At 33.7% G+C, this 16,244-nt stretch overlaps 1 long non-coding RNA gene across 1 annotated transcript in view; it reads right to left on the reverse strand.

The window, feature by feature from the left end:
* Nucleotides 1–10,544, reverse strand: part of LOC138915989 (uncharacterized) — a 44,198-nt gene extending 33,654 nt beyond the window's left edge. The window contains exon 1 of the long non-coding RNA XR_011422563.1: nt 10,453–10,544. This is a non-coding gene — a long non-coding RNA (uncharacterized lncRNA). The remainder of the gene's footprint in view (nt 1–10,452) is intronic.
* Between the last annotated feature and the right edge of the window lie 5,700 nt (nt 10,545–16,244).

Raw genomic sequence — 16,244 nt, forward strand, 5'->3', positions numbered from 1 at the left:
GGAGTCTAATCCATAGGCAATGGAGATGCCTTTAGATTGGCCTTTGAGACCCCCTAGCAACTATGTAGAAGCTATATGGAAGAACAAGGATGAAGGCAAAAAAGGAGGAAATTTCAGAAGGCAACTAGTGATGGAATCTTAAAAGAAGGCAGTGGTAGTGTGTTTGGAAAGTAAAGAACAAGTATAAGATATATTAAGGAGGTAGAAATATTGGGCCTTGGTTATTCATTGGCTTGAAGATGGGGCAAGATTAAGAAATCTAGAATAACTCCAAAGTTTCTGACCTGGGCCACTTAGAGGAGGATGTTAATCACTGAGAAGGGGAAATAAAAATAATGAATGAGTCTAGAAAGAAGGTTAGAAGTTATGCAGGTTAGGCTTAGGATATTTTGAGCTTGAGGTGCTAATGGGATCAAAGTATAGATGCCAATAAGCATTTAGATATGAGCTGGAAATAAGAAGAGAGATTCAGGCTAGAGACAGAGATTAGAGAGTTATATACAAGTGAATGATTGTTAAACCTAAGGTTGTTTATGGAGTCCAGTAAGATTTTGAAGAAAAGAGGACCAATGTTGGAACCATTGATTAAAAAAATAAGTAGTTTAGTCTGTAAGAAAAGAATTATTCAGTAGAAAAAAATAGAAAGAAAGATCTAGGTCTTAGAAGAAAACGTAGGGGTTTGGTTCTAGGCAGAAGGATTTTCCTCAATGAGAACAAGATTTCCATCCTATCCTGAGACATAAGAGAAAGATGGACACAGATGTTTATATATATACACATGTGAGTTTGAGGGAAGTAGAATCACCTGTTTTGTTTCATTTATTGTAAGAGGAAAAATTTTTTTATGAAAGTTATGAAATATGAATTGAACAGTTATGCTGTTGACACAGTAAAGGTTTGGAATAGTGAGTACATGAATTTTATCAGTGAGTAAAATAACCCACTCCATGGAAATAACAGCCCAGTTCATGTTGAAGAAAATACATTTTTAAATGCTACCTTATTCATGCTTGTGTGACTTTCTTTGTGAAAGGAAAAGCTCATGGTTGATTTGATGCAGCAAATGGCAATAAAAGAAGTTAGCCAGGAAACTAGGGGTTTTGTCAGTAAATCACTGAAATATCATACTGATTCCTAGAGTCTAAGCTGGTTTGCAAAAGACATGTAAAGCCATAATTGAGTCAATATAAAGGAAGGGATCAAGGTACTTGCTGTCTTCTGAGGCCACACGGCAAGTATTAAGGAAGGAAAAAGATTAGATGCTAGATTAAAACAATGCATTTAGTAGTGTTTTAGACGTTTTTAGAAGTAAAATAGTAAAACTCTTTTAGAGTTCAAAAGGTCTGTGAATCTTCAACTAACTTTCATCTTTATTTCAATTCCAGTTTCTTCCATTTTCCTAGATAAGTTTATTATTTATATGGACAATCACCCATAACCCTATCTTCAGAGTTTTGGGCTTCTCTATCTTCAATAACATCCATTTCTTTCAATAACCTTAATCTCATAAGAAATTAAGATGTGTAATTATAATATAAATAAAAGTTATTGAAGATGAATCTCTTAGAATGCTCACATCTGGAACACTCCCTCTCATAACCCAGATGCCATGCCATGATAATCCCAAGCCACATGGAAAGCCCAAGTATACATGCACCAGAAGACAGCTCACATCAATTGCCAGCCATGTAAGTGACCCATCTTGTATGTCCAACCCAGTCAAGACTTCAGATGACTGCAGCCTCAGCTGGCATCTGACTGCAACTGCCTGAGTGACTCTAAGCAAGCACCACCATCTCAGCCCAGTCAATCCACTCAGTGATGAGAGAAAACTTGTTATTTTAAGCTAGAAAATTTTGTGGTGGTTCATTATGTGGTGATAGATAACTGGAACAATCTACTTCATATTGAATTCCTCTTACTGAATAAAGTTTTAGTAATTACTTAATATCAAGATTCGACTATAATGAATGGTTTTGTATCCCTTATGTAATTCCTTATAGAAAGATTTAAACTTCAAACAATATTTTTCTAAATTAGACACCACAACTCATTTCTTAAAATGGATATAAAATAAGGCAGCAAAACATGCAGAAACTCGTTGGTTTTTCAGAACCACTGCTAAAGAAAAAGTCTTTAAAACTTAGCATATAATTGGATTACAATAAACCAGGAGGGATCTCTTAGTACTCGTCTGGCATGACATATTGCCTCCTTGGGAATGGAGTGTTTAATTGGTTTGGATCTCATGGTATTATTACACTAGACTTAGGAGGTAACTGCACGAAAAGGGAATGCTCATATTTAAATTCACTGTCAGCACTAAAATCATGAGAGTTTCCAAGAAGTTAGATTTCTAGGAGAATACTTGTCTCCTTTCAATTCAATTTTTTCTCATTCATCTTAAGGGTATCTTAAATATCCACAAAAGAAAACTGATTACAATGAGTATGTTTTCATTATCAGAAAATAAATTATAAATCAGATAAAAATAAATAAATAAATCAGAAAATTAAATAAAGCATATTTTTCATTTAAAAGGAAAAAATAGACAGACTAGAATGTAGTATACTAACATTAGAGTGGCCTGTAAAAGTCATATTTCTGACAAATTAAGAAAAAACATTTGTTTTAATTAATACTAATGTTGAAATCATTGCCACTCATGTGGCAAATGACACTTGAAACTCATTGTTAAAGGTCTTGACAGCTCATTAGTGACTAGAGACTTAGTAGAAAACTCAAAATTCACACAAACAAGACCAAATATCCCAGAGCCTTTCCTCAAAAAGCACCTCTGAGAAATAGAATTCATAGAACTCCTAACCTTGCTACATGAAATGTGTCCTCAGTTTAGTGCCGTAGTCTGTTGATATTATCAAGGTGATATAGAGAGAATGAGATTAATAAATATGTTCCCACTTTTTCAATCAAAGGGAGATACATTTTATAATTTTTGTTTGAATACCAAAGAACTGAATAATTGAGGGAATTTTTTTCTTCTGCTTTAGTGGCAGTCTTCTTTTTTATAAATATTTCCTATAATGACTCTTGCACATTTGTAAACAAATAGCTGAAGTGAAAGCATACACAATTACTCACAAAATGTAAATTACAGAAATGCAGTTATTAATCCAAATGATGTGCATTCAAAATAACATTTCAACAGCATAAAAATTAGTCAAAGTAATAAAAAGTGTTGATGTGGTAGATTGATTTCATTCTTCATTTGACTGAAACTTTTTTAAATGTTTACCTTTTTTCATTTCTTTCTCAAACTTTTCACCCCAAAACACTGATTCCTCCTGTATCAAAGGAAAAATGATTTTGATCCAACCTAAAATTATATGAAAACATCAGGACATTATTAATCCACGTGTGTAGCAGATAAGTAGACTAACACCTTATGCTCACACGCACATACGCAAGCAGTAGAGTTTGGATTTAATTTAGTATCTTTGAAAGTTGCTTTATGTCATGCCATGTTACTGAGCAGTTTTTATGGTGATTTCTAAAAGAAAATATTGGTTTAATATATTCTCTTGCTTAATTTTTATGCAAATACTATAAAATATTGGGTACACAGTGCAAACAAATCATTTCTATTTCTCCAGTTACTCTATATTTTGGCATTTGAACACAATTGCTTATATGCTTTCCTAGTGGCAGGTTATTATGGCCATGCCATGTATGCCTGTTTTTCAGGTAACTCTCTGTTTGAAGACATCAGAGTAACAAGGAAACTAAGAGACCTAACCATAAATCTGGAAAAGCTCAACAGGCATACCTCACCCTTCACACAGAAAACTCTTCTTTAAAGTACAGAAAAACCAAAATCTTTAAGACACGAGCAACTGCCAAGAATAAATAATTTCTATATGTTATGGGGAAAAAAGATTTAAATGTACAAAATAGTACCCCAACAGATAATGGAGATGCACCAAATAAATATGTCCACAGTCAGATGAAACTATAACTTCAGAGTACCAAACAAGTAAAAAATTAAAATGTACACACTAAGAAGTATCAACATAAATCGGAAATAGAAAACCAAGAATAATATGACTAAAAAAAAAAGAACAAAAAGGAAATGTCCTCAATTTGGTAAAGAATCTCTACAGCTAACATCATACTAAATGATGAGAAACTCAAAGCTTTTCCACTAAGATCAGGTACAGGGCAAGGATGTCCACTCTCACTACTCCTTTTCAACACTGGCCTGGAGGTTCTAGCTAATGCAGTAAGAGAAGAAAAGGACATAAAAAATATACAGATTTGGAAGGAAGAAATAAAGCTGTCTTTGTTCTCAGATGGCATGATCATTTATGTAGAAAATCCAAAAACATCAACAAAAAAACTTCCTGGAACTAATAAGCAAGTATAGCAAGGTTGTAGGACACAAGGTTAATATACAAAAGTCAATTGCTTTATATATACCAGCAATGAACAAGTGAAATTTGAAATTAAAAACACAGTGACATTTACATTAGCATCTCCCCAAAAAAGAAAAACTTAGTTATAAATTCAACAAAATATGTACAAGATCTGTATGAGGAAAACTACAAAATTGTGATGAACAAAATCAAAGAACTAAGTGGAGAGATAGTCCATGTTCATGGATAGGAAGAATCAATACGGTCAAGATGTCAGTTCTTCCCAACTTGTTCTATAGATTCAATACAGCCCAATCAAAATCCCAGCAAGTGATTTTGTGGATATTGGCAATCTGATCATAAACTTTCTATGGAGAGGTAAAAGACCCAGAATTACAGACACAGTATTGAAGGAGAAGAACGAAGTTTGAGGATTGACACTGCTCAACTTCAAGACATGCTATAAAGCTCCAGTAATAAAGATAGTATCATATTGGAGAAAGATTAGACAAGTGAATCAGTGGAACAGAATAGAGAGCCCAGAAAAATACACACAGAAATTTAGTCAACTGATCTTTGACAAAGGAGTAAAGGCAATACAATAGAGAAAAGGAAGTCTTTTCAACAAATGGTACTGGAACATCCATATGCAAAATAATAATAATAAGAAGAAGAATTTAGATACAAACCTTACACCCTTCACAAAAATTAACTCAAAATGGATCACAAACCTAAATGTGAAATGCAAAACTATAAAACTCAGAGAAGATAATATAGGAGAAAATCTAGATGACATTGGGTATGGCAATGACTTTTTAGATGAAAACACCAGAGGTGCAATCCATGAAAGAATTGACGAGCTGTAATCATTAAAATTAAAAACTTCTGCCCTATGGGAAAAAAAAAGTCAAGAAAATAAGAAGACAATCCACAGACTGGGAAGAAATATTTGCTAAAGACATGTCTGATAAAGGACCATTATCCAAAATATATGAAGGACTCTTAAAACTCAACAATAAGAACATAAACCAGATTTAAAAATGGGCCAAAAATGTTTACAGACAGCTCACCAAAGAAAATATACAGACGCCAAATAAGCATATGAAAATGCACTCCACATTATACATCATCAGGGAAATACTAATTAAAACAACTGTGAGACCACTACACAACAATTAGAATGGCCAAAATCTGGAACAGGGACAACACCAAATGCTGACAAAGATATGGGAAAACAGGAGTTCTTACTTATTGCTGGTGGGAACGCAAAATGGTACAGCCACTTTGGAAGACAGTTTGGCAGTTTCTTATAAAACTAAATATACTCTTATCATATGATCCAGCACTCACACTCCTTGGTATTTACCCAAAGGAGTTGAAAACTTACATCTGCACAAAAACCTGCACACAGATGTTTATATCAGTTTTATCCATAATTGCCAAAACATGGAAACAACCAAGATGTCCTTCAGTAGGTGAATGGATAAACAAACTGTGGTACAATCAGATAATGGAATATTATTCAGTGCTAAAAAGAAATGAGCTATCAAGCCGTGAAAAGACAAGGAGAAATATTAAATGCATATTTCTAAGTAAAAGAAGCCAATATGAAAAGGCTACATACTGTTTCCTTCCAACAATATAACATTCTGGAAAAGGTAAAACTATGGAGACAGTAAAAAGATCAGTGGCTGTCAGGTTTTGGGATGGGGGAAGGATAAATAGGCAGAGCACAAAGCATTTTTAGGGCAGTGAAAATACTCTGTGTGACACTGTAAGGATGGATATATGTCATTATATATTTGTCTAGACTCATAGAATGTACAACACCAAGAGTGAACCATAATGTAAACTATGGACTTTGGCTGATTATGATGTGTCAATGTAGATTCACCAATTTTAGCAAATGTTCCGTTCTGGTGGGGGATGTTAACACTGGAGGAGGCTATGTATGTGTAGGGGCAGCAGGTAGATGGAAAATCTTTGCACCTTGCCCTTAATTCTACTGCAAATTTTAAACTACTCTAAAAAATAAAGTCCTAATGTTTTTAAAAGAAGAAAGATTTTAAAAGAGAACTGAAAGAAGAAAATAAAAAAAAATTATTTCAGATGTAAGTAAAGTTTATTCAGAAAAAGGTAAAGGGTTTTTGATATTAGGAAATCCTTTAAGGTAATTCATCACATCAACAGATATAAAGAGAAAAATCATATAATCATCTCAGTAGAGATGATCTTCTCATGCATTTCACACCTCTAATACTAATTTATGATTTCTAAAAAACTGATAAATGAAATAGTTTCCTTAAAAACTGATGTATATTTTAGCTTTAATGCTAGCATCTTAATGAGGAAACTAGAAGCATTCACATAAAAATTAAGAAAAAGAAAAAATGTTTTCTATTTCTACTACTATTTAACTATATTGGATGTATTTGACAAAGCAATTAGAAAAGAAAAAGCAATTAAAAGCCTAAGATTTAAAAAGAAGAGGAAAACTATCTCCATTAGTCTATGACATGATTAGACATCTCAAACAATCAAAAGCACTAATGGAAAAACTGCCAAAGACTAGAAAATTAGTATATAAAAATCAATAGTCTTCATAGATCCAAAAATAATTATTTTGTATAAATATAATGGAAGATCCCATTGATATATCGAAAATGAAAACAAAACAACTGAGCATTAACTTAATATATAAACATAGGAAAAATATAAGATATTCTCAAAGAAACAATAGTATACTTGAACAAATGAAAAGACATATGATGCTCTTGAATAGGAAGACTCAATATCACAAAAATGTCACTTATTTTCCCTAGATAAACTTATAAATGTAACGTGATCGTGACAGTAAAGATACCATCAATTTTTTCTCAAGCTAGATGATTTGATTACAAAGACTAAATGATAGAATAAACCAGTAGAAATAGTTAGAAAGCCTCCCAAATAAAAAGCAGTACATATGGGAGGTGAGAAGAGAGGCTACCTGTACCATAGATTTGAGCATATTATAAAGCCACTAAAGTGAAAATAGTGGTATTTGTACAAGAATACACAGATAAGTGAAACAAAACTGAGACTCAACAGACTTTTTACATCCAAACATTTAGTAGATAATAAAGGCAGCATCTCAATCAGTGGATGAATATATAGACTTACTTAATAATCAGTGTTGTAACAATTGTATGGTCACATAAAAAAATTAGATTTATCTTACACCAAAACCAGGATAATTCCAAATGGATCAGAGTGCTAACTTCGAATCTGGAATCAAACGAGTATTAGAAGAAAATATGGGTAAATTACTTTATAACCTGCAAGGAACATTTTCTAACTGTAATTCAAAATCTACAGCCAAAACAAGAAATGATTGATAAATAATATGGCAAATAACAAAAGTAATGAAAAAAATTCAAATAAAAATGGAAAAAAAAATATGTATACTGGATCCTAAAGGACTAATATCTTCCTTTTAAAGAACTTCAAAACTTGGATTTAAAAGTCAAATAACCCAAAGGAAAAAGAGAGAAATTATATAAAAACATGGTTATATGCAATATACACAAATGATCCTTAAACATATGAAAAATGCCCACCTTCATTCAAAGTTATAGAAAACAAATTAGACTATACTGAAATACCATTTTCAACTATCTGATTGGTAAAAATCTAAAAGATTGATAAAATGCTCTATAGAGGCAGTTCTTAGGAAAGACACTCTCACATTCATTGTTACAGTAATAAAAAAAATGATGCATTCCTATAGAGAAGAATTTGAAAACATTTAGCTAATTTATTTATGTATTATCCTTTGACTTTGTAATCCTACTTATAGATTCTGGCAAAAATACAGTTTCCCACAAACAAGGCTGTTAATTGTGGCATTAATTAAAGATCCACTAATAGGGAATTGGTTGAATAAATCTATTACATCTGTTCAAAGCAGTAATACACAGCTGTAGAGAGGAATGAGGAAGATTTCTATATATTGATTGATACATAATATCAATTATATTGATACAAATAGATAGATAGATAGATAGATAGATGGAGATATAGATCGACAGATACAGACAGCTGCAGGATACAGTTTAAGTGAAAAAGCATATAGAGTATTAGTTATAGACTGACCTTATGTGTAAAGGAAAAGAGAGGTTGTATATGTGCATATACATATAATATGTATTTCATTAAATTTTCCAATATAGATGCCATGTAAATATAAAGCAAAAAATAATAAAGTTTTCCTAGACAGGGAGAAGGGGAAACGGGTCAATGGAACAGGGAGAGAAACAAGACTTTTGTGTATTTTTTCCTATTTGACTTGGAACTATGTAAATACCTTGCACAGTTTAAAATTTTACTTCAAAAAGAAAAAATTAAATACCTAAAATTGTAAAACATACTAAAACAACAGCTGTCACTTCCGGTGAATTTCAGTTTATACAGCAGCTAAAAGATAGTAAACTCTCTGATTAGGTTTTCTCCACTCTCACTTGTGACCATGTGTAAATTTTCCAAGTGTGCTTGTGAAACTCTCCTATTATGTATTAGAAATGCAAGGTTTTAAAAAAAGAATAATAAACATATTCATGTAAAGTGTTTCCCTACCTCTAGCATCCCTCTTTTCCTTCGTGTGAGATTGAACATGCTCAAACACTGATTTGATCATATCACTGTCTGTTACTCAAGAATCAACAGAAGGCTTCAGTTTATTTTACGGAATAAAAAACTCTGCAGATTGTGTTTCATGGGTCTCTTCCAACTACTCTGTATCTTCCTGGATTCATCCCTCTGCCATTATCGTCACTGGTTTCCACTCCTTGTTCATCACCACTCTTCATGACAGATTCCATTTTGCATCCAGGCCAACAGTTTTCCAACTTTGCCTTCCCCAGCTCTATTTCATCACAGGTCCCTGGTCTACAAAGCCCTCTTTACCTCCTCCTCACCGGTAAATTTCCTTCAATGAACAACTCTTAATCCAATATAATCTCTTCATCAAATGCTGTAATTACCTCCTACTATACTGTTAAAATTAATTCTTTACTCAACATTCCCTAGCCCCCACCAATATAATTTTTCACTTAATTTACTAATTCTAATCTCTATGAATATCAACATGTACTACTTCTTTCAGAGTAGAAGCTCCATCAGTTCAGAGAATCATTTCTGGTGTGTTCTTCCACACCATTAAGCCTACCGTGGGCTGACGAGACTTATCCGAAGTCCCAGAAGTTCTGCTCTAGTGAGATAAGAGCCACATCTAGGCGTTAATTAGTCAAGGGAATTTGTCTAACTCTATTATCTGGCTGTTCCGGGAAAGACTGGATAAGATTTATGAATTCATCTGTACACCAAAAATGCTATTAAAGCAAATTATACAATTAATAAGGAATTTATTTGCATGTGAATAGGAACACAATGACCCAGAAGATGAGAATGGCATGAATATTTTAAAGGAGAAGGTCACTTAGCCTGTGCCAAACCAATGTGATTTCAATCCAATGGTGACGTAAGTCAGAGGCGGCGTGTCAGCCTGAACACAAAATTTCCTGGCTAGGGTAAGTTTGCATCACACTCTCAGTGCATGCTTCTTCTAATAATACGCACTCAGAAATAGACCTGCCACTTTCTAAATGTCTCCCCAGACACAAATGCTTTGATATTCTGGATCAAACACACTATTTGAAGGCTTTTTCTAAGAAAAATGTTATCCTTATAGGGACACCTAAAACCTCGCATGCTATTACTAATAATTTCTATAGCTTTTTGCATAGTACACTGCACAGTAGATAGAATCTACCAAGAGAACCCAGATTCTTTCCCAAAAGTCTTATTTCAACTAAAGATAGAATTGAGGAGAGCACAAAATTAAATAATTTGTAAAATGAGATGACTCTTCTATGGCATAAAGACAGCACTCAGTCATTGAAAGGAAGAAAATGAAGTGAAGAATTTGAAAAGGAAAGGAAGAAAAGTCAAGAGAAAAATTAAAAGAGGCATATTTTGACGTTTGATCTCTATATCTTTAAAAGTTCAAGGAAACCATTTCCATATCTAGAGTTTTACTTACAAGCTGTTAGCAGATTAAGAATAAAAGTAATTTTGGCAATGTCTTGGCCCCGGCACACCAGACAATCTAGAAATGGAGGAGAGGGTTCTGTGGTAAGGCAAAAATATGCTTTCACTTCCACATCACCCTGACTCCAACCTTAACCACACCCACTCCTAAACACACACACACACACACACACACACGCACACACTAATCCACTAGGAACATAGAACCAGCAGGGGCAGGGAGGAGGCAATTGGAGAGAATGGATAGGGCTTGTGGAGGAGGGAGATGATAAGAAGCCCTTTAAATCAAAGTTGACTTTGAAATTGTAAAATGAACAAGATTGAAATAAGCCTGTTTTAATAAAAAACTATTATAAAATCTAATCAAAATATCATTCTCTACCACTAACTGAGAACGAGGGTTTAGCATACAGATACCGTTGGGGGCCAGATATTAATAAATAAATAAAACTTACTCCTGTGTATAGCACAATAGCTATACGTATAGTTGGATTTACACATTTCAAGTTGAGTTTAGATTGGGAAATTCAAAATTTTCACTTTCTCTGAAAAGATTTTAATTTAAGGCAGAGAAAAGATCTTAAACACAACAGGAATGAAATATTCCTTTAAAAGTTTCACCTTCAAAATTTTATACATAGAAGTTTCATGCTAAAGTTTTAAGGGGACTTCCTTTTTTTCCAGTTGTTAGAAGTCTTTTTCAATATGAAAATTACACATGTACTTCTGATACTTTTATCTTATAGATTAAAATTTGGACAATTAGTCATAATTAATGATCAACAATGTATTCCACTGCCATCAATTGGGGGTTTTTCGAACATCAAAAGGTCTTTGAACAATAACAACAAAAATGAGTCTTAGAAGAAAAGAATAAATGCAAGTACATTTTGTAAGGTTGTATCATTTTGTAATATTCAACAGACGTGTGCTAAGAGCCTTGAATAAAAACAGAACCCATAAGTCTAGTAAACATAACATAAAGCTGAAAAGTTTTCAACACAGGCATTTGTTTACTAGTTGCTGATGGACCTTGAACATATATGTACATATGTATGTAAGCAAATATACACATAGCCCACTTTTATTTCCCTCATACATCATTGCAAAAGGAAAACTTTGTTTTATGTCTTACTTATATGTACTACCATTTCTCTCAACAAATGTTTATAGTTTTGTCCTTGAAAAATGTCTTATGTCAATTTTATTCTGAGTAAAGGAATAGCTATTCTTGAAGGACGTGTAAATTGAAAGGTATTTAAAGTAACATTTTAAATTCTACAAATATATGAAACCTCTTAAATAAAGAATAATGCCAAAATAAAATCATCTCCTTAAAGAAAAATACAAAAAGTCATCGTATGAACCCAGGGCTTAAATTAGTCATAGGATCCTTTCAGTATACAAAACCACCATCTTAGATGACAGCATCCATTCTGCTAGGGTAAGATTGTCTTGTGGTGGGCGGGGGGAAGGGGGAACAGGGATCCATGTCAAATTATCTTTGATGTTTTGTCAAAATACATGCCTTCTGTATGAGAGAATCTCAGATATGAGAAGATAAAGAAGACATTTATTTTTAGAAAGCTTTCCAATTTATTCTGATATATCTATTTCAGCCTATGTCACCCATATTTGAAAACCATAGTACTGAAATTTCCTAAATTGCTAAAAGATAATATGTGTTTAATTCAATCTAATATATATTTATGGGCATTTATGAGGTCTGTGATTCTCCTTAAGTTCGCATCTCAAAGAAGCCTTCACTGACTCTCACCGCTCTCCATACACCTTTCCTCCCCACTGTCTGATGAGGTGTCCTTCTTCTCTGCTCACAAAGCCCCTGGTACATCCCTCTAACAGAGCAATTACTACACCTTTTAGCTTGTAATTTTTTTTTTTGAGTACAGATATGCTTTACATATGTAAGACCTAGGAGAATGTCTAGTATAAAGGAGATACACAGTGTTTGATAGGTGAAGGAGTGAATCAACAAACATATTCACAAATTCAATAAGTACTTGTTGAGTGTCAATTCTGTGTCTCAGGCACTGTTTTGGGTGCTGGGAATACTGACACACACATGTAAAAGAACAAGTAAATGAATGAGGAAGCAGGGAGAGATGGGGAGAGGGAGGGTTAAGTGATAATGAACAGGAACAATCTCTCTTCTCAAGGCTCACACAGTCTAATAGGGAAAACGACCATCTCTTACTCCTTCAGTCAGTAGTCAATCAGTCCACAAGTATTTCCTGAGCTCCAGTTGTGTCAGGCACAACTGGAGACACTCACAGCAGTGAACAAGAAGTTCCAGGTGCCTACCTCAGTGACCTTAGGATCTGGGGCAGTAGCCAGTGAACAAATGGACAAATCAATGTGTGATCTAATACTCTGTAAGTAGGTAAGTGCTAGGGAGAAAACAAAGAGGATAGAAACTAATGGAACAGGTGCAGTAGGGACTACTTTCTACAGGATGCACAGGGAAGGTCTCTCTGTAATGTTACCTTTAAAAGCCCCTGAGGGAATATCGCAATTTAAGTGCTTTCGCATCTTTTACTAAATTTGTTATGTGTGCAAAAATGTTAACAGAAGTTCTTATAAAGAGAATTTATGATAACAGACACTCTATCATTCTCTACAAAACCACACTATACTACCTATAAATTTTACTACAAGACCCAAGTCCATTTGGCTGAGAAAACGATGCCTCAAATTCCTCCATAAAGCCACCAAATCAAACGGAAGACATGTAAGATTAAACATTTCTCTACAATAATGACTTGTCTATTCAACCCGCCCTAACCCCCATCTGCTTTCCTGCTGTTCAGCCCCTCTGAATTCCCATTTTTGGAACCCATTAGTTATTTTAAAGAAATCTAAATTCCCCTAGTATTTAATATATAAGTAATTTAATACCTAAATACATCCCATAGCCTCGACTACAACTTACTATATTCAAAAAGTTACACATAATTATTTCTAATAAATTTCTTTTAAAAGAACTACTGTCTTCTACTTTAAGCTTGTTTCTAGGATTTACATTTGCAATCAATACTCTTAATACTAGTGTATACTTGCCAAAATCTCTGGTCTTTGTCATAGGCTCCACCCATTCATCTTATCAATTCCCCCTGTTAAACAATCAGTCTCTCTTATGAAGTCAATTTCTAGGACCGTAAAGGAAAGGAAAGAAATATAAGAAAACATTAGTCTTTTGTTTATTGCTCTTTTTATTCTTACTCTCCCCAGCTGTGTAATTTCCTCATGATGGTAATCCTTCCATGGCTTCATCTATCACCTTTACACCAAGCTTCTTAAATTCATGATCTCTAGCCTCACCCCTCGCACCATATTGTCTGACTCCCTGCCAGACTCTGACATCAGAAACTCCACAGGTTCAGAATGAACCTTATCATTCTGCTGTCACTGCAATGAATTCTTCTTTTGACTTTCCTATCTCCATTTCACCAAACTTCTCATCACTTAAGTTCAAAACTTTAGGGGAAACTTTTATTTTTTCCTCTCACTTGCCAGGTCCTGAAAATTTTTCATTCTGTAGTGCATCACTCAATCTTCTTTACCTTTTCATTCCCACTACTATTAAGCCAGATATGGGTTTTTACAATAGGAAGCCTAATTGGTTTCTAATTCCACCATCCATCCCCCTGGTTTTTGCTACCAGTCATCACCGTATTAGGCATCCTAAAACACAAAACCAAATACAGGATGTCCTTTCCCTGATCCTACAGAAATATATTAAAAATTCTTCAGTCGGGCATTCAAGACCTTCCATGCTAAAAATCAAATCTACATTTCCAGTCCTGAGCCACCACACTGTTACCTGTCAAATTGTCTGCTATTTCCAGTACATGTTGCTCTCTCCCTCCTTCTTGGGTTTGCCATGATGTTTTCTCAGTCTGAAAATGTCTTTTCCTCCTTAGCTTTTCCTCCACTTGGTAAAATTTTAATAATTTTAGAAAGTGATATGAATTGCTATTTTCTTCTATATGGTTTTCTTCTGTATGGTTTTTGTCTTACAATTTCTTCACCACAGGATTCTGCTACTGTTTCACTTAGGTTTAAATTATTTTTTTAATTCTATAAGTCAGTTAGGCTAATCTCAGCTCTCAAAATGCCACTTCCTCTTCCATTAAAAATATTGCATTCTCCATCCTTAGACATTTTTAAAAATTACACACTTAAATTTACACACATAATTTTAAATATTACACCTGAATTAAAATCTCTGTGCCAAAATTAAACCTATCCATTGAGATAGGATATGTGTCAATTTATGTATGCACTGTTTAATTTGTACACTCATTTACTCTTTCATCCATTTTTGTATACAATATTAACTCATAAAGGCTTTAATGTCACAGAGTCACTTAAAGTATAAAGATTAAAATAATAGTAAAATATAGTAAAATGAAAAAAAGACTAAGAATATTAGAAGAAGTCAGGAGTGGGAGAAGTGAACAAAATATATGATATTAAATACCATTTCCTAGTTGTTTGCCATAAATAAAATAGTTTCGCATCTCTTGCATGATTTATCATAATGCCTTATATCTAGAAAGACAATGAATGTTTACTAATTGTTAACTGAATTATTCTTGCTACATTTTTTGAGAAACAAGTCAAAATTCTTTAGGATTATTTTTTATTTTTAGCAAATCAACTATATTATTCCTGAGTATTAGTATTAATACTAATAGCATCATAAACAAATAATGTTCTAGTAAAAATTTTTTAAAAATTCAAAAACTAGAATGGGAAGACTCAAAAGTAACCTGACATACAAGAATGTACATATTTACATAGTTCAGGTTTATATTTATGTGCTCATTCATAAACATTTATTCAGGGTCCACTCGGTGGAAGGTACATTCTACCAGGTTCTTTAGAGACACAGGGAGGAGAGACTTTCCTCAGAAAAAAAAAAAAAAATTAATCACTCAAGAAAAACAGGAAGATAGAAAAGAATTGAGTAAAATGTTATTTCCTTAGTCAAAGATGCCAGAAAGCCATCATCTGTTTCTCCCAGTTCATCAAGAACTTTATTCTTTCAGTATCTCTTCTCTCTGTGGCACCATCAGTCCTTCCTTTTCTACCGCATCCTTCCATCAGTACAAAGCAACCTCTTATACCTCCTACATTTAAAATAAAACAAAACAAAATACTCTTGCTTGTCTCTGTAACCCTCTCCAACTGTTGTTTTCATTCATGCAAACAATTCTTTATACTATTTTCAGTCCCACTTCTTACTTCCCACTCTCCCACTACAACCTTGTTTCTGTCCCAATCAGGTCACTGAAACTGCTCTTATCAGGATCACTAAAGCCCTCTTGTTTCCAAGTCCAACAGCTTTGGTTTTTTTTTTTTCCAGAGTAATGAACAGCATTCCACATCATGAGTCATTACCTCCTTCTTTAAACACTACTATCTCTCTATCCACTCCTAAGTTTTTTTATTTTTTCCAGTTTCTACTTCTTGACTCAGCCTTAAAATGTAAGAGTTCTTCAAGGCTTAACCCTTGGTCTTGTCTTTTCCTCACTCTACACTCTTCCTCTTTCTCTAGGTAATATCATTCAATTCTGTGGCTTGAACATGCAATACTAACTACTCAAACATATGTTTCCAACTTAGACTTCTCCACTGAGCTCAATACTTCAAATATAAAAATGCTCACTGATGTCTCTTGGACATCTGAAGTACATTTTAAAGTTAACTCATCCAGGGCTGGCCCAGTGGCGCAGCGGGTAAGTGCACACGTTCCGCTTC

The sequence above is a fragment of the Equus caballus genome, chromosome 10 (genome assembly GCF_041296265.1).
Source record: "Equus caballus isolate H_3958 breed thoroughbred chromosome 10, TB-T2T, whole genome shotgun sequence".
NCBI lineage: Eukaryota > Metazoa > Chordata > Mammalia > Perissodactyla > Equidae > Equus > Equus caballus.